Below are 21,149 nucleotides of genomic sequence, written 5' to 3'. Positions count from 1 at the left end.
GATTGAGGGCAAGAAAAGAAGATGAGATGAACAGATTGAGATGGTTGGATGACATCACCGACTCAATGGACTTGAGTTTGAGCAAATTCTAGGAGATAGTGAAGGACAGGGAGACCTGGCATGCTGCAGTCCATGGGGTCACGAAGAGTCAGATGGGACTGAGCAACTAAACAACAACAATACTAGTTAGACTTGGGTAAAATCTGAAAGTGTACTAGGATTTACATACAAAAGAATTAACATTCCTTAGGTAACCCTCTCTGAACTTCAGCATGCTACAAAAGAAGAACAATGCATCCCAAAGATTTCTAGGTCTGTTGTCTTCTAACACACAATATTTCTATGATCCTACATAGGAAGTTTCCAGAAGATAAAAAGAATACATGAGTTGTAGTCCATAAGCTGTTTAGACTTTGAAACATCTTTTATTTTTTTGGCTTGCTGCTGCTGCTAAGTCACTTAAGTCGTGTCCGACTCTGTGCGACCCCACAGATGGCAGCCTACCAGGCTCCTCTGTCCCTGGGATTCTCCAGGCAAGAACACTGAAGTGGGTTGCCATTTCCTTCTCCAATGCATGAAAGTGAAACATGAAAGCGAAGTCACTCAGTCCAACTCTTCTCGACCCCATGGACTACAGGCTACCAGGCTCCTGCGTCCATGGGATGTTCCAGGCAAGATTACTGGAGTGGGTTGCCATTGCCTTCTCCGTTTTTTGGCTTAGGAGAAGACAAAGTTACATGAAGACAATGTATGGACAAAAGAAACAGTCTGGAATGCCCACTATTAATATTTTAATTTTGTTTAGTTATTGAATGTTTCTGTACATTAGGTGAAAGAGATAACAAAATAAACACTTAATGACCATGGGTTTTTTCCAGCCAGATTAGTTTGTCAAATTAGTCTGAAAAACATTTTACTAGAGATTTAATAGGATGGACCTTCATGGGGATGGGATATTCCAGAACATTGTCCTCAAATGTGATAGTGACATCATAACCAATTGATCAACTTTTTTGTTTCCCTCATGGAAAGTCATTTTATTTTGATTTCAGCAGTGTGTACACATCAATCCCAAACTCCCAATCTATCCATTCACCCATCCTTCCCCCCTGGTAACCATCTTGCTAAACATACAGATTTCTAGGCCCCAGTGTAAAAGATTTTATTTCATTATCTCAGGGGTAAGATCTGAGACTTTGTAGTTTAGTTGGGAATGGAGGTGACTTTGATATGGTCAATATATTGACTACCCATGAATACCACTGATAGAGAGCCTGAGTGGGGTGACAGTACAAGGCCTCGACTTCTAACAGCTAGATTGAGGGCACTGGGTATCCACTGAATGGATGGAAAGAAAAGAGACCCTGTGAGTAGACTTTAAAAGAAATAGTTACTAATTTACAGTATCTCTTCAGGCACAGTTGAGAAAATGTTTTGGCATGGAAGTAGAAATGAGTTACCCTTATTTCCTATTGCTGTTCTTCAGGGAGTAAATCTTTTAATATTTATTTATTTATTTGGCTGTACTGGGTCTTAGTTGCAGCACCTGGGATCTAGATCCCTGACCAAGAATCAAATGCAAACTCCCTGCATTGGGAGGGGGGAGTACTAGTCACTGGACAAGCAGGGAAATTCCCTTCAGGGATGACTTTGACATTATTATATCCATGTTTTCCATTACCACAAAACTAAGGAGGTAAAAAAAATCTATGATAAGTTCTTCTCTGAAATCCTATAATAATGAGTTACAGCAAAATCTTATAATAATTATGATGTGCCAAACACAATTTGAACTGCTTCTTGTGAATTAATGTAGTCCATCTTGCAACAACCATATAAGTACTAAAAATATTCTCACACCTCTGACTTTGTATCATGCTTTATTGAAACAATAAGAATGTTTAGTCAGTAAATCCGTTACATTCCCACAATTATCTTTATGTGCTGCTGCTGCTGCTAAGTCATTTCAGTCATGTCTGACTCTGTGTGACCGCATAGATGGCAGCCCACCAGGCTCCTCTGTCCCTGGGATCCTCTAGGCAAGAATACTGGAGTGGGTTGCCATTTCCTTCTCCAATGCATACATGCATGCTAAGTCGCTTCAGTCATGTCTGACTCTGTGCCCACCAGGCTCCTCTGTCCACGGGATTCTCTAGGCAAACCCACCCATATTTGCACCAACGGCTCATATTTCTGTCCTGGTACAATGGAGAAAGTATTGCTTCCATCAAAAATCTATCTGTCTATCTATGTTTGTCTATGTACCAAAAATAAATTTCTTCATTTTTGTTCTGGATCACATACCTTCTGACCTTCTCAAGGAGGTTACTCCTTATTTGTGACCCCTCTCATGCATCATTAACTTCTTTATCTCTACATTTTTGGAGTCTGATATAAAATGAATTCTCTGATTACATACCTAGCCAGCACCCATTTTTTTTTCTGCTCTGTTTCTTTCACAACCAAGCTTCTTAAAACAGATATTACAAATTCTGTGAGCACTCTATGCATTCCTTTATGCCCTGCTATCTGGCTTCTGTTCTACTGAATTTCTCCTATCAAAGTTGCCAACCACCTCTAGGTTGCAAAACACAATGGACACTTTTCTTCCCTCTTTCTTCACCTCCCACTCCTTCACAGTCTTCTTTGATGATTCTTCCTCCTACACTATGTGGGAGAATATCCAAGAGTTATGTCCTCAGTTTTTGGCTATTCTATCTGGACATTGCTTTCCTAGGTGATAGGGTATATTTCCTTAGTCTGATGATTTCCATATTACACAAGAGGAAATTGAGGTTCAGAAAAAAAAAAAAGGAACTTGCCCTAGGTCATACAAGTATATAATCCCTGCAGAACACACTCATCTTTCTCCAGAGTTTATGTTCAGTTATATGCTTAATTTAAAGCGGAATTAGTTTGGACAGAAAAGCATGGGATCTAGAGTCATATCTGGCAGTTGTTTAACCAGATCTCTAGCATTGACTGTTATGTGACTATGAGTTAATTATGTAATCTCTCTATGCCTTAGATTCATCATTTGTAAGGAGGATAATAGTAGCACCTACTTCATAAGATAATTGTATTAAATGAGTTAATACATGTAAAGCTTTTAGAACAGTGTTGCCACATAATTCTCTCTTAACAATAGTAAAGTATTACATTATTAGCCAATTTATATAGTTTTCTAATTGCTTGTTTTATGAGTTTGCTATCTGTCCTGAACTATGTTGCAAATATCTTAAGGACAGGTACAATATCTAATATTTTGATAGATCCTGATACCCCACTACCACAATGTCTAGTATAAAAGAAGTCACATGGACAATTCAATAAACATGTGAGGGGGAAGAACAGAGTTGTAGCTCCTTCAAAGTCACATTCATTATTCATTGTCATCATTGGGCAGGTCTGATGTTTCCCTGAAAGATGTCACATGAAAAACTTGTCCTTATTTGACTTGACTTTAAAAAAAAAAAAGCAATACTAAAAGCCTCTCCGCCAGGATTTGCTGAAAATAATTATTAAAAGTGTTTCAACTACGTGATTTCCAAGGCACTGGTCAACAGTTAGGGCAAACAATGAACTAATCAAATATCTTAGAAGGAAAGATGAGGAAAGAAATGTTCATAAGGACTTTGAAAAGTTCCCACATATTTCTGGGAATCAAGGAAGTACCATGTGTGCCCAGGGCTGTGAAAAGAGCTACAGTTATGAAACTACTCAAAAAAAGTCTACACATGGACATCACCAGATGGTCAATATCAAAAGCAGGTTGTGGATGGGACTGGTGATAGAAGCAAGCTCCGAGCTGTAAAGAGCAAAATTGCATACGAACCTGGAATGTTAGGTTCATGAATCAAGGCAAATTGGAAGTGGTCAAATAGGAGATGTCAAGAGTGAACATCGACATTCTAGGAATCAGCAAACTAAAAAGGACTGGAATGGGTGAATTTAACTCAGATGACCATTATATCTACTACTATGAGCAGGAATCCCTTAGAAGAAATGGAGTAGCCATCAGAGTAAACAAAAGAATCTGAAATGCAGTACTTGGATGCAATCTCAAAAACGACAGAATGATCTCTTTTCTTTTCCAAGGCAAACCATTCAATATCACAGTAATCCAAGACTATGCCCCGACCAGTAATGCTGAAGAAGCTGAAGTTGTACGGTTCTATGGAGAGCTACAAGACCTTCTAGAACTAACACCCCAAAAAGATGTCTTTTAATTATAGGCGACTGGAATGCAAAAGTAGGAAGTCAAGAAACACCTGGAGTAACAGGAAAATTTGGCCTTGGAGTATAGAATGAAACAGGGCAAAGGCTAAGAGAGTTCTGCCAGGAGACTGCACAGGTCATAGCAAACACCCTCATCCAACAACACGAGAGAAGACTTTACACATGAGCATCACCAGATGGTCAACACTGAAATCAGATTGATTATACTCTTTGCAGCCAAAGATGGAGAAGCTGTATATAGTCAGCATAAACAACACTGTGAGCTGACTGTGGCTCAGATCATGAACTCCTTATTGCCAAATTCAGACTGAAATAGAAGACAGTGGGGAAAACCACTAGACCATTCAGGTATGACCTAAATCAAATCCCTTATGACTATACAGTGGAAGTGAAAAGTAGATTTAAGGGATTAGATCTGATAAACATGGTGCCTGATGAACTATGAATGGAGGTTTGTGACATTGTACAGGAGACAGGGATTAAGACCATCCCAAAGAAAAAGAAATGCAAAAAAGCAAAATGGCTGTCTGAGGAGGCCTTACAAATAGCTGTGAAAAGAAGAGAAGTGAAAAGCAAAGGAGAAAAGGAAGATATAAGCATATGATTGCAGACTTCCAAAGAATAGCAAGGAGAGATAAGAAAGCCTTGCTCAGTGATCAGTGCAAAGAAAGAGAGGAAAACAATAGAATGGGAAAGACCAGAGATCTCTTCAAGAAAATTAGAGATACCAAGGGAAAATTTCATGCAAAGATGGGCTCAACAAAGGACAGAAATGGTAGAGACCTAACAGAAGCAGAAGATATTAAGAAGAGGTGACAAGAATACACAGAAGAACTGTACAAAAAAGATCTTCACGACCCAGATAATCACGATGGTGTGATCACTCACACTCACCTAGAGCCAGACATCCTGGAATGCGAAATCAAGTGGGTCTTAGGAAGCATCACTACAAACAAAGCTAATGGAGGTGATGGAATTCCAGCTGAGCTATTTCAAATCCTAAAAGTTGATGCTGTGAAAGTGCTACACTCAATATGCCAGAAATTTGGAAAAATCAGCAGTGGCCACATGACTGAAAAAGGTCAGTTTTCATTCCAATCCTAAAGAAAGACAATGCCAAAGAATGCTCAAACTACCACACAATTGCCCTCATCTCACACGTTAGTAAAGTAATACTCAAAATTCTCCAAGCCAGGCTTCAGCAATACGTGAACCTAAACTGCCAGATGTTCAAGCTGGTTTTATAAAAGACAGAGGAACCAGAGAACAAATTGTCAACATCTGCTGGATCATCAAAAAAGCAAGCGAGTTTCAGAAAAACATCTACTTCTGCTTTATTGACTATGCCAAAGCCTTTGACTGTGTGGATCACAACAAACTGTGGAAAATTCTGAAGGAGATGGGAATACCAGACCACCTGACCTGCCTCTTGAGAAACCTGTATGCAGATCAGGAAGCCACAGTTAGAACTGGACATGGAACAACAGACTGGTTCCAAATAAGAAAAGGAGTATGTCAAGGCTGTATATTGTCACCCTGTTTATTTAACTTATATGCAGGGTAGATCACGAGAAATGCTGGGCTGGAAGAAGCACAAGCTGGAATCAAGATTGCTGGGAGAAATATCAATAACCTCAGATATGCAGATGACACCACCCATAAGGCAGAAAGTGAAGAAGAACTAAAGAGTCTCTTGATGAAAGTGAAATAAGAGAGTGAAAAAGTTGGCTTAAAGGTCAACATTCAGAAAACTAAGACAATGACATCCGGTCCCACACTTCATGGTAAATAGATGGGAAAACAGTGGAGACAGTGCTTGACTTTATTTTGGGGGGCTCTAAAATCACTGCAGATGGTGATTGCAGCCATGAAATTAAAAGACACTTTCTCCTTAGAAGGAAAGTTATGACCAACCTAGAGAGCATATTAAAAGGCAGAGACATTACTTTGCCAACAAAGGTCTGTCTAGTCAAGGCTATGGTTTTTCCAGTGGTCATGTATGGATGTAAGAGTTGGACTCTAAAGAAAGCTGAGGGCCAAAGAATTGATGCTTTTGAATTATGGTGTTGGAGAAGACTCTTGAGAGTCCCTTGGACTGCAAGGAGGTCCAACCAGTCCATCTGAAGGCAGATCAGTCCTGGGTGTTCATTGGAAGGTCTGATGTTGAAGCTGAAACTCCAATACTTTGGCCACCTGATGCAAAGAGCTGACTCATTTGAAAAGACCCTGATGCTGGGAAAGATTGAGGGCAGGAGAAGAAGGGGACCACAGAGGATGAGATGGTTGGATGGCAACATCGACTCATTGGACATGAGTTTGGGTAGATTCCGGCAGTTGTTGATGGTCAGGGAGGCCTGGTGCGCTGCACTCCATGGGATCACAAAGAGTTGGACATTACTGAGCGACTGAACTGAACTGAAAGCTAAGTGAAAAATTGTCTTCAGAGGCCACGTACAACAGAGAATATGGACTTTTCAGAATTATTTCAGGAAGGTCTCACAAAATCAATCAATAATAATTATAAGCAGCAGTAACTACAAACTCTTGAATGAGAAAAAATCTGATTTTCTTAGTCATCGCATTATATAAAATGCCAAGTGTTCTTCAACAAAGAAGTCATGAGTTATGCAGGTGGTGCTAATGTAGGAGTCATGAGACACGAGTTCAGTTCCTGGGTCTAGATGATCCCCTGGATGAAGGCACAGCAACCCACTCAAGCTTTCTAGTCTGAAGAATCACATGGACAGAGGAGCCTGGCAGGCTACAGTCCAGAGGGTCACAAAGAGTCAGACACAACTGAAGGAACTTAGCATGCACAAAAATAAATAAGAAACTGTGATCATTGCAGAGTGGGGGGAATTATCCACTAGAAACTGCTCCTGAGGAGTCCCAGGTGTTGGATTTATTATGTAGACTGTGGGCTTCCCAGGTGGAGCTAGTGGTAAAGAACCCCTCTGCCAATGCAGGAGAGATAAGAGACATGGGTTTGATCCTTGGGTTGGGACGATCACCTGGATAAGGGTGTAGCAATCCACTCCAGTATTTTTGCCATGGACAGGGGAGCCTACAATCCAAAAGGTTCTGTAGAGTGGGACATGACTGAAGTGACTTAACATGTACCATGTAGACTTTACAACTATTGAAAATATATTTAAGAACTACATAAAGTCATATATAAAGAAATGAAAGTATGAGTGTCTTATCAAAAGGGGATATCAATAAAAAGATAAAACCAAATAGAAATTTTTAAATTGAGAATTATAATAACTGAAATGAAAATTTCACTAGAAAGCTTTAAGTGAAGATTTGGTCAGGCAGGAGGAGAATCAGTGAACTTGAAGATGAATCAGTTGAGATTATCAAGTCTGAGAAAATAAAAGAATATAATTAAGAAAAATAAACAGAATCTCAGAGCTCTGTGGAACATCATCAGGAACGTCAACATAGGCATAACTGGAGTCATAGAATTACTGGAAAGAGATCAAGGAACAGAAAGAATATCTGATTAACTGCTAGCTGAAAATTTCCTAAACTTCAGGAAAAACATTAATTTACATATTCAAGATGCTTAAATAATTCCAAGTAGGAGAAACTCAGAGATCATACCTAGATACATCATAATCAACTGTCAAGCAAAGACAAAGAGAGAGTCTTAAAAGCAGAAATGGAAAAGAAACTCATCATATACAGTAAATTCTCAATAAAATTAATGTTAAAAAATAGAGTCCAGAAAATAGTTGGATGGCATATCCAAAGTGATGAAAGTAAGAAAATATCTACTAAAGTTCTATATCTTTAAAACTAAAGAGAAATGAAGACTTTCCATGTTTTAAAATATGTAGAGAGTTCATCACTAGTAGACATGTCCTAATGACTATAGTCTTTCAGAAATACATGAAAGGACACTAGGTAGTAACTTGATTCCATGTGAAAAAATTAAGAGCACTCATAAATTTAATAACATAGGTTTACAAATGTATAAATGCATTTTTTGTTTGCATTTGTTTTCCTATCCAAGTTAGAAGTCTAAAAGTTGTGTGTTCCAGGGGTTAGAGAGAGGAGAAAATGGGGAATATCTACTGACAAGTAAGGCAGGGGAGGGGGTGGGTGGTGTGATGACAATGATCTGGAAATAGATGGTGGTACTGGTTGCCCAACTTTGTGAATATTATAAGAACCACTCTCTTATATGTTATAAAAATAGAGAAACTGCTGAATTAAATACTTTAAAAAATAAATCTTAACTTTTGCATGGCTGTACTGGTAGCACAAAGGGGAGGGGGGAAGATCGTAAGAGGATCCTCAGTGAGGAATTGAGCTGTAGCCAGATCAGAAAGTACCATAGCATAACACATTTGGAATTTACCCCAAAGGTAATGGGAGCAACTGAAGAACCTTTCTCAGAGTTAGGAAATATTCACATTCTGAGAAAAATCATTCTATAACAATAGTTTCCTAAATTAATTTATGACAAAACCTTGCTTAAATAAGAATCCATTGACAGAATACCAAAGAGATAGTGAACTGAAGTAGATGCTTAGCTTAAAGCAAATAACAAGATAATCTCAGAATATTTTGTTGCATGAAATGATGAAAATATGATCCATAATGATTTTAAAACAGAATGTTAGATACTATAATGGTATTATATAAAATAAAAATTCTATTGAGATACTATTCAGAATATTTCAAATTTTATTATAAACATGACATGAAAATTCCAGTATCTGAAGTATAGAAACTTAGTTCTTTGCAGAGTAATATGAAAATTCCATTTACTATCTTATTTACTACCTATACATTGTGACCAAGGAAAACTCTTTAAGATCCATGTTATGTGTTATCCAATCAGGCTATGCTGTCCTGTGCTGTGCTAAGTCGTTTCAGTCATATCCGACTCTTTGTGACCCCATGGACTGTCACCTGCCAGGTTCCTCTGTTCGTGGGATTTACCCAGGCAAGAATACTGCAGTGGGTTGTCATTCCCTTCTCCAGTGAACCTTCCCAACCAAGGGGCACTGTTAGGTTAGGCTGCTCAAAAAAATGTTAATTATTTTATCTTGGACTACTCATCTGCTGACTTTTTTGAAATAAAGTGTCCAATTTATAGTATTCTAGTTTTTTGCTTATTTGATTCAGATATAATCTACATGGAAATAGTTTTCCAATCTATATGGAAACTTGTGTGATCAACATATTTACAATATAGTAAATATTGAATGATAACACAAATACATGTTGAAATGATTAGATATAAATACACAGCCTAGGTAAATCTCAATCAAAGAGACAAATCATTAATATGAAAGTTAGCAAAAGTCTATATATGTGTAGAGCAACTATCATTACACTGAGCCATCATTCATTCTTGAGCCATTATTCATTCTTGGGGCTTCCCTGGTGACTCAGATGGTAAAGAATCTACCTGCAATGCAGGAGACCCAGGTTTGATCCCTGGATCAGGAAGATCTCTTGGAGAAAGGAGTGACATTTAGACATCATTCATTCTTAGGTAATACTTAGAGATAACTCATCAGATATCTGTAAAAATATAGTATTTGATAACACAAATACTGTATTTTTAAATGCTTAATATTTTAAATATTTTTAAATGCTCTGTATTTTGCTTGGTTGTATATTTAACATAAATTTGAGAAGAGGGAATTTCCTGGTGGTCCAGTGGTTAGGACTCTGCACTTTCATTGATGAGGTCCCAGGTTCAATCCCTGGTTGGAGAACTAAGATTCTGCAAGCTGCATGGGAGTCACCAAAATATAAAGTATCTTTTAAAAGTTGAGAAGAAAAATGTCATTAAATCAGCTTTTTTAGGAAAAAAAAAAACATAACCAACTTGTAGCATTTTATTCTTTCTTATAAAATGGTTGAATTTTATCAAGAACGATTCCCAGTTTCTGGTTTGGGTGACTGAGTAGATAGTTTTGTCATTTACTGAAAAAAGAAAAAACCAGAAGGAGAATAAATCTTAAAGCAAAGAGTTCAGCTTAGTTCTTAATATGGGTTTGGTGTCCCTGTAAGACATCATGTGGATATATTCCATAGGCAATTGGATGTGTATGTATCGGATTTAGGACAGAGATTTGAACAGGATTCATAGATTTTAGAGATATTAGCATGTAAATGTTAATTGAAATCATAGGACTCGATGCAGTCAGGAGTGTAAAGTCAGAAAAGCAGATCTAGAAAAGAACACTGAATAATCCCAAGATTGATACTGAATATATTTCCACATAAAAAAAGCAAATATCAACAACAAACAGTGGGGTAATCAGAGGGGCAGATCAATAGCCAGCTATTATTATTTGAAGAAGGAATGAACTAGTTTTCATGACTGACTGAAAGTGAAGAGTACGGAAGATAGAATAACTTCAGGATAACTCACAAGTTTCAAACTTAGGCAACAACTTGGGAAGGGAGAGCATGTTCGTATGATTCCTTGATATATGGAGGAGAAATAGCTTTTTAAAGGAAATTCTTAGTTAATTTCTGAACTTACTAAATTATATGAAAGCTTTCATAAGTAGAAGAGGACTAGTGGAAAAGTTGTTCATTTGGTATTCAATTGTTTTCTGCATAGTGAAGCTTACGTCTTGAATGTTCTTAACTGTCAGGGAGATGATAGAATAGACAACACTGAGGAAAGTCAGAATATTTAATCTCTTAAGGGCTTTCTATTAACTCCCTAAGGTATCACCTGATTCATCCTGGATTTCCTAAGCATCTTATTTTTCCATGATATCCATGATGTCTGATGTTCGTGTAACATTCTTAACGCTTTCAAATGTATCTACTTATCCTATTTTGTATTTACCTAAGTAATTGCATGTCTTCTGTTTGACTTACATTAAAAAAGATTTATTATGATTTATTCTGAAGGGAGCTCTGCTGCTATGAATTAGGCCCTAAGTGTTCTCAATTGGGTCATTAATTTGCCAAATGCTCTTGTATTTTTCCACAAATCAAAAAAAAAAAAATTATACCTAAAGCAAGAAGTTAGAACATGCACTATATTGTCTTTCAGGCTTCATATTATCTGGCTATTAGAATGAAGATGATAGTCGAAAGCCCCAATAAAATGGTAACATTTAAAGTTGATTTATTTTTATCCAAGGCAAATTTTATACAAGCCAACGAAAGATGCATGAGTTATATATACATTTATGCCTGGCTGACTTGAACTTTACATTTAATTATTCTGTAGTTTAAAAAAGTAAGAGCAGTCTAAGTCTGCGTGTGTATGTGTTTATGTATGTGTTTGTCAACAAGAAGCTGCATATTAAGAAAAAAGCTAACACAACATTGTAAAGCAATTATATTCCAATAAAAAAATTAATAGATAGACAATGGGAATTTACTGTATGGCTTAGGAAACTCAAACAGGGGCTTTGTATCAACCTAGAGGGGTGGGATGGGGAGGGAGATGGGAGGGAGGTTCAAAAGGGAGGGAATATATGTATACCCATAATGGATTCTTGTTGAGGTTTGACAGAAAACAGCACAATTCTGTAAGGCAATTATCCTTCATTTAAAAAAATCGATAAATTTAAAAAAAAGAAAAGAAGCTGCATGTACATAAACTGGTTCATTTATAAATTATCTAATCTCTTTCCACTTCTATATATCTAACTCCATGCCATGTATAATGATCATTGTTGTTAAAAACATTAATGACCTTTGAACCCTTGCAACATTCTAAATCAACAACTCTGCTATGATTATTTGACTTTAAATATATAGAATTAAACTAATACTTAAACGTTTTTCAACAAAGAGTTAAAATAATTATTTAACCCTCCTTTAAAGATATTCACTCATAATTTCAATTTCTTTATCACACTGGTCAATTTTGGACAGTAAATCCCATGATAATTTCTAGTGTCAGGGACACCTCATTGTAATAAAGGAATATGCTCTCATACACCATTATGTGCTCACAAGCAATACACAGATCTGTAGTATACCTAAATATATGGTAAAATGTATGCTTTAAAACAAAATTTAAATAAACCCTTCAATATAAAATATCTATTGTAATCTATATTTGTCATTTGATTGCTTTATGGAACGAATAATTTGAATAATGTTTATCTGCCAGAATCTTTGCTTCAGAACAGTTCTGTACTTGAGGACTAAGAAAATAGAACCATATAAAACAGATCCCATGATGACAGGACAGGGAGTACTGGAAATAAATGAGCCATGCTAAGCCCAGTGATATTCATCTGCAACAGAAAATGTTAATAGCTAATGGTTGTGATTTGAACTTATCATTGATTTTCATTTCTTTGCCATAAATTGCCCACATGCTATTAGCAGCAGGCCAAGCTGGTTGCTACAATGCTCTTCTCCAAAGCCTATAAATTATAAGCTTTAAATCAAAAAGTGCTCCAGTGGCTCTTGAAGGTTATACTGCTCTAGTTCTGTTGATGAGCTGAACTTTCTAAGACCATGAAGCATCTTCAGGTTAACCTCAGTGAGAGCAATGAACACAATGTTCAACTTTTTTATTGTCTAACTATGCTTTGGGTGCTAATGTTTAATGATAGTATCAATACAGAAATTCTGAGTGGACTCTACTAGATAGCAGAGGTGTAATAAAAAATTAACTTTTCTCCAACTATTTCACTAAATTTGAAATAGAAGGCATCAGAAGCACTCTCAAAGAAAGTCTTAACTGTAATACTTATTATATTTTGATCCACTCAGTTGTTTGGTTTTCTAATTGCATAAAAGTTCATAATATGGTAAACAAGCTGTGAACTGAAATAGATATTATAGTTGAGCACATTTTCTTAGTAAACATATACTCTTCCAGAATAGAAAATGCTTTTCAGTTAATGCAGATGGAATAGAATTTTGATAAAAGATTTTAGTGACCATCAAGGTTAGAAAAAGCAAGAATGAGTTAGTTAGAGTGATTGTGATAGTACAATCCAAAAGAATTGAAGGAGATAATAAACAATCCTAGGTTTTGCAAATTTTAAATATTCATTTACATTAGAGGGGACCTAGGAGATGTTTTATGGGAAGTTTTTGTAGTCCAAGTATCAGGTAATTTCTGAGACACAGTGTGGCAATTAGTTTCCAACATTATCCCACCTTCTGGTATCCTTGCTCCCTTCCTCCAATGGTCTTTTGGATCTCTGCTATATTGTAAGTAGCCCTATGGGGAGGTCCATGAGTAGAGACATTAATCAATTAATGTCTTTGGTCAACAGCTATCAAAGAATAGAGGCTTGTCAGCAACCATGTTATAAACTTAGAAGTAGATTCTCCAGCCTTGAGATGACAACATTCTGACTATAATCCCATGAAAGATTCTGAGCTAAAACAACTCAGCTAGGCAGCTCCCAAATTCCTGACCCTCAGAAAGTATTATGATAATACATATTTGCTTTATTAAACTGTCTAGTTTTGGGGCAATGTGCTACACAGCAATAGATGACTAAAACACTCCACATATCATTTTTCTACAAACTGTATTTCAAGATACATTATAACATGTAGAACTTTGAATGAAGAAATATATGACATTTCAAACGTTGTACATTATCCCAGAAAAGGTAGACTGCTTTAAGAGTCTGAATCTTCAAAATAAAAAGTCAATTTCTTTTTACTGGATGGCCTTTGAGAAGATTGCCTATGTTCAATAAAGTAGTAATTATCTCATTTCATAGAAGTCTTGATAGAAGGTTCATCTCATGGATTTTCTTGGATAAAGAGCAGTTTAAAAATAACTGTCTTGCTGTCAGTAAAAGTTACTTGATATATTTACAATGATGCAATCAATGGCAAGGTTTAAGAGTGATAAAAGTGATAACTGAAAGTTTATAAAAGCGATTATCAGGTGTTAGGCCATGAAAATATTTTTTTTTAATTTATAAATCAATTCTCAACTAGATTTTTAAAACAGAGCCCTTATAGAGCATTTGGGTAAAAGCAATGAATCTGAACTGAAGTTCAGATCTTCAGTAGATAGGAGAAAATATTTCCTTGCTGCAGTACTGTAAACTGTTACCTGAGAACCTAACAACAGTTTGAAAATCACTGCTTAAAAAGTACATGTCTACCTAGAATTATATGTTTAGATTGTAAAGTTTAATTCTTATAATGAGGTAAAGTTATAATCAGTAGTTTGGCTATATATACAAGAACGGATTTTTTTTTTAGCTCACTTGCTTAACACTATTATTTCTCATTTTTAAAATATTTTCTATTCCTTAGGGTCAGGAATCATATGCAACTTCTTCCTGATTGCTGACATCACCTATCACTGGTAAATTAGGTACAATTACATGCTAATATAGTAGGCAATTTTGAAACCACTTATTTCTGTCACTCCAGGTATATGCAAATGCAAATGATTAGATTTTTATTGTGATATTAGCAAAACTACAGTTTTGCCAGTAGTCATGTATGAATGTGAGAGCTGGACTATAAAGAAAGCTGAGCACCAAAGAATTGATGCTTTTGAACTGTGGTGTTGCAGAAGAATTTTGAGAGTCTCTTGGACTGCAAGGAGATCCAATCAGTCAATCCTAAAGGAAATCAGTCCTAAATATTCATTGGAAGGATTGATGCTAAAGCTGAAGCTCCAATACTTTGGCCACCTGATGCAAAGAACTGACTCACTGGAAAAGACCCTGATGCTGGGAAAGATTGACGGCAGGAGGAGAAGGGAACAACAGAGGATGAGATGGTTGGATGTTATCACTGACTCAATGGACATGCATTTGAGCAGGCTCTGGGAGTTGGTGATGGACAGGGAAGCCTGGTGTGCTGCAGTCCATGGGGTCACAAAGATCAGACATGACTGAGTGGCTGAACTGATCTGCTTTAAAGATATTATAATATGGCTGCTCATTTAACACATATAATCTTTATCGAGCTGTTTTCTAAGCACTTGTTAACATTCAAAATCCTATGACTTTGGTATTAGTGTTATCTCCATTTTACTGATGGGGAGGTAAAGGATAGAGAGCTTCAGTAACTTGCCCTGGGTCACAGAGCTAGTAAGTGATGGAGCTGATTCCAGACGGTCTGGCTTCACAGTGTGTTTGTCCATTAGACAGCATTCCCTTGGGAGAAGTTAATCCACAGTTCCCAGTCAGCCGCAGCACACTCCAGAACTTAGAGACTTAAAATGCAGCTTAGGTATTTTCCTTCCACTCAGGAGTCTTCCTTTGCCTCCCTCAAACCACCTTCTGTTCTACTCCCATAAAAAGAGTGTATCTCTGCCATTGCATATATCTTTCTGTATCTGAATTGCTTGCTTATGAGTTATTATAGACAGTGAGATCTTTGAAGACAAAAATCATGTCTTATTTATCTTTATGTTACCAGAGTTTTGTTTAGCATAGGGTCTGACACTCTGAAGGTAAGTAATGTTTGGTGAACAAAGCTGACCTGAATACTACTGCATATGTCATGAAAAATTACTATTACCACACCCAACATGTAAAACAAAGATCTATTAAATGCTTATGATATGCAAGACACTATGCTATACATCTTATACATGTATTACTCCATTTTATTCTTACAACAGTACGAGTAAGGCAAATACAGCTATCATCATTTTATTCATAAAGGGACTGAGGCTCAAAAAGATTAAGTGATTTGTTTGCCTAAGGTCACGGCTATTAAGTGGTAGACTCAGTTCCCCTAAACTCTAGTCAATAGGTCTCATAAAGCCTATGCTCTTTACCTATCTAGTAGGCTGATTCCAAGAGGCAATTTTGATGGGAATTTTTCCCTGATTCCTGACTCTAAATTGCTGAAAATTCAAAGTTATATCCAAACTTATGGATATTGTATATTACCTTAGTAACTAAGAAATTGAGGCTAGGCAGAGAAATTGCGGTTACGTTCAAATGGAGGAGTAGGTCCAGAGAAGCACATACTGAAGCCGTTAGAGCAGTGCATATATGGACCTTCAGAGCTGTGAAATACACTTATGGGTAAGTTGATAGCCCCCTTTTGCATCCAGCTTTTGTCCCTTTCTCTTCATTGCAATTATAGGTAATGTGTACTCATTCCTGTTAAGGACAGGAAAACTTACATTTCATCTACAGTAAATCAAGGGGGAAAAAGTCATTTACCTAAGATGCTGTTTGAATTGGAGAGACCGGGGAAGCATATTTCGTGTTTGACATTCATCAGGAAACATGAGTATAATGAAAGATTTGAACCAGCCATTTTCCATACTTAGAGGTAAGGAAAATGTTGTATTTAGAACCTTATAAAATATGATTATACATAAGTTTTCTGTGCATGTATTTTACACAGACTAGAGATGCTTTAGTATTAAAGCTGAAAAATAATGTCAATCTCCTAAAAGTAAGCCTATAAAACTGAAGCTTACTTGATTAAAGGTTGCCAAATGCTTAACATAGCTTTAATTGAATTTTACATCACACAGAAGGAAATGAGAAAAGAAAAAATCACATTCTTAGTAAAACTTCAAAAGTCAATACTTTCTCTAAACGCAACAGATTTCCAATGACAAATTTTATAATGAGGGATCTTTTCAGTTCAAAGCTGAAGAACTGTTATGAAGTGTAGTGATTATAGCAAGATCTGAACATTTATTCACCCATTATATGTTCACTAGGAGGATTGAACAAACACTTATATATTTTATAATAACCTAGGAGAACTAGCAGTTGCAGGAAGAAAATGTTCAAGTGAAATTTCATGACAAGAAATCCTTGATGGTTTGATATGGGTTCATCTACATCAGAAAAACCAACAACTATATATTCCATTAGGGAATTCCTTACAAGCAATTATGATGAGTAGAGAGGAAAAAACAAAAAGATAAGGCAGTCTTTACTTTGAAGACATTTCTGAGTCATTTTGACCTGCTTTCCTTTGGATAAAACCACATGCCAGTTTTCTTTTTAAAACTTTTTAGATGTTGAACTTTTGATGAAGGACTGGTGACTTTATTCTATTCTTAGTTCTTCACTAAGTTCATGATTGATAGGAAGCTAAATTCAAACTGACAGAGGAAAAGCTCTACAATGCATGTTTCTCTTAGAAAAATGTTTAAATTAAAAAACAAAATCCCAGAGTAATAGAAAATTATTTAGTTCTCTAATTTCATTATTCAGCCTACATGGATTGTCTGTGCACATTAATATGCTATAGCAGAAATTGTATTCTTCTGGTATTTACCCCTATCATTGTACAGGAGGCAGTGATCAACCTATCCCCAAAAAAGGAAATGCAAAAAGGCAAAATGGTTGTCTGAGGAGGCCTTATAAATAGATGAGAAAAGAGAAGCTAAAGGCAAAGGACAAAAGGACAGACATACCCATCTGAATGTGGCCTTCCAGGGAATAGCAAGGAAAGATAAGAAAGCCGTTCTTAGTGATCAGTGCAAAGAAATAGAGGAAAACAATAGAATGGGAAATACTAGAGATCTCTTCAAGAAAATTAGAGATACCCAGGGGACATTAATGCAAAGATGAGCACCATAAAGGACAGAAATGGTATGGACCTAACAGAAAACAGAAGATATTAAGAAAAGGTGGCAAGAATACACAGAAGAACTATACAAAAAAGATCCTAATGACCCAGATAACCACGAAGGTGTGATCACTCACCGAGAGCCAAACTTCCTGGAATCCGAAGTCAAGTGGGCCTTAGGAAACATCACTATGAACAATGTTAGTGGAGGTGATGGAATTCCAGCTGAGCTATTTCAATTCCTAAAAGATGCTGTGAAAGTGCTGCACTCAATATGACAGCAAATTTGGAAAACTCAGTACTGGCCACAGGACTGGAAAAGGTCAGCTTTGATTCCAGTCCCAAAGAAAGGCAATGCCAAAGAATGTTCAAATTGCCACACAATTGCATTCATCTCACACACTAGCAAAGTATGCTCAAAATTCTCCAAGCGAGGCTTCAACAGTACATGGACTGAGAAATTCTAGATGTTCAAGTTGGATTTAGAAAAGGCAGAGGAACCAGAGATCAAATTGCCAATATCTGTTGGATCATAGAAAATGCAAGAGAGTTCGAGAAAAACAACTACTTCTGCTTTATTGAATAGCCTTTGACTGTGTGGATCACAACAAACTGTGGAAAATTCTTCGAGATGGGAATACCAGACCACCTTACCTGCCTCTTGAGAAATGTGTATGCAGATCAAGAAGCAACAGTTAGAACTGGACATGGAACAACAGACTGGATCCAAATCAGGAAAGGAATACGTCAAAACTGTATATTGTCATTCTGCTTATTTAACTTCTATGCAGAGAACATCATGCAAAATGCCGGATTGGATGGAGGATAAGCTGAAATGAAGATTGCCAGGAGAAATATCAATAACCTCAAATATGCAGATGACACCACCCTTATGGCAGAAAGCAAAGAAGAACTAAAGAGGCTCTTGATGAAAGAGGAGAGTGAAAAAGTTGGCTTAAAACTCAACATTCCAAAAACTCAGATCATGGCATCCAGTCCCATCACTTCATGGCAAATAGATGGGGAAATAATGGATACAGTGACAGACTTTATTTTGGGGGGCTCCAAAATCACTGCAGATGGTGACTGCAGCCATAAAATTAAAAGACATTTACTCCTTGGAAGGAAAGTTATGACCAACCTAGGAAGCATATTGAAAAGCAGAGACATTACTTTGCCAACAAAGATCTGTCCAGTCAAACCTATGCTTTTTCCAGTAGTCATGTATGGATGTGAAAGTTGGAAAATAACTAAAACTGACTGCCAAAGAACTGATGCTTTTGAGTTGTGGTGTTGGAGAATACTCTTGAGAATCCCTTGAACTGCAAGGAGATCCAACCAGTCCACCCTAAAGGAAATCAGTCCTGAATATTCATTGGAAGGACTGATGCTGAAGCTGAAGCTCCAATACTTTGGCCACCTGATGCAAAGAACTGACTCACTAGAAAAGACCCGGATGCTGGGAAAGATTGATGGCAGGAGGAGATGGGGAAAGCAGAGGATGAGATGGTTCAATGGCATCATCGACTCAATGGCCAAGAGTTTGAGCAGGCTCTGGGAGTTGGTGATGGACAGGGAAGCCTAGTGTGTTGCAGTCCATGGAGTGGCAAACATTTGGACATGACTGAGTGAATGAATTTACTGAACTGATACATCTGTATAAAATTGTTGTGGTTGTTTTTATATAAATATGTGTAAAATTGTTCTTTAAGTTGTGTCCAAATCTTTGCAACCCCATGGATTTTAGCTCACCAGGCTCCTCTGCCCATGGGATTTCCCAGGCAAGAATACTGGAGTGGCTTGTCATTTCCTTCTCCAAGAGATCCTCCCAACCTAGGAATTGAACCTATGTCTCTTGCATGTGCAGTTGAATTCTTTACTGCTGAGCCACACAGGAAACACATGTATAAAATTATCATGTTACAAACATTAAATATATATGATTTTTACTTTAAAGGTTTTAAAATTAGAAAAGGTGGTTGAATTTTTTAAAATTTTAAAACTATTTACAAAACAGAAATAGACTCAGAGATATAGAAAACAAACATGATTATCAAAGGGTAAGAAGGGAGAGGGATAAATTGGAAGTTTGGGATTGACATATATACCCTACTATATATAAAATAGATAACCAACAAGGATCTATTGTATACCGCAGGAGACTCTATTCAATATTTGTAATAACCTATAATGGAAGAAAATGTAAAAGTGTGCATATATATAATTATATATATAAAACTGAATAATTTTTCTCTATACCTGAAACTAACACAACATTGTAAATCAACTATATTTCAACAAAAAAGTTAAAACATAAATATTAAATGATTTCTATAAGGTATTATAATTTATCACATCAAATATATACACACAACAGTGCTAACATTTTGAAACTTTGAGAATACTTTCAAGGGAATGTATTTAAATATATTATAGAGGTAGTCTGTGGGGGGAATGGGAATGGAGATCATGAACGAATAGGGGAAATAAAGAGAGTTACCTTGTATAGATTGAAGATGATGGTGTGTCATGAATACCTCAGTTCTCTGCACTTGAAGTCTCAGGAAAAAGAACAAAAAAAGAAATAAAACCAAATGTGGAAACTATTTCTTGTTCCTTAACAATAGTTATAGACATATATTTTTCCTAATGCAAGATTTGAAAACTGTTTTAGTCAAAAATTGACAAATGTGTAGTCAAATATTAATGTTATAGCTCTTGCCATGTTGTGGCTACTTTTCATATTACTGTCAGGTAATATTTCAATTTAAGTTCATTCATGATTTTAAAATATTATGTAATATGACTCTAACTGTAATTACAATGTCTAAGATATAGGAATAATTTATGTCTCTAATCTGTCAAAAGAAAAAGAAAGGGAGAAATACAAGAAGCATCCTAGACATGGATTGAAACAGAAACAGTTGTTTTCTCTATTTTCAAGTCAAATGTGAAAATCAGGGTGAGGTTACTCAGTATCTTAAGCAAAATTTTATATAACAATAAAATGTTCTCTTCCTGGTCTTCTCACATATTTTGTGCAGAGTAATAGCTAAGGAATTTAGCATCTGATTGATACAATAAAAACAGGAGATTCCATCCCACCCTCCCCACATACAAAAGAGAAGATTCCCCTTTGCTTATAAAAACCAGCAACTGAAATGTTAGTTTCTCTGACCTTCAGTTTGTGATGAGGATAATATATAAATAAATGTCTTGAAGGATCTGAGTAGTCACAGCAGTAGGCGATCATCTCCTCTTGATGAAATTAAGTAGGCTATGTGTTTCTGTGTGTATACATCTCTGTAGCTTAATCTAAAAGTAATTTAATTTATAGTGTATTTTGTTAGAACTTATTTTGTTTCCTTTCTCATGATATTGCCTTACAACAGAGATGGGCCAATCAACACCTCTCAATT

The sequence above is a fragment of the Cervus elaphus genome, chromosome X, assembly GCF_910594005.1.
Source record: "Cervus elaphus chromosome X, mCerEla1.1, whole genome shotgun sequence".
In the NCBI taxonomy this organism is placed as follows: Eukaryota; Metazoa; Chordata; class Mammalia; order Artiodactyla; family Cervidae; genus Cervus; species Cervus elaphus.
This window is presented reverse-complemented; position numbering follows the sequence as displayed.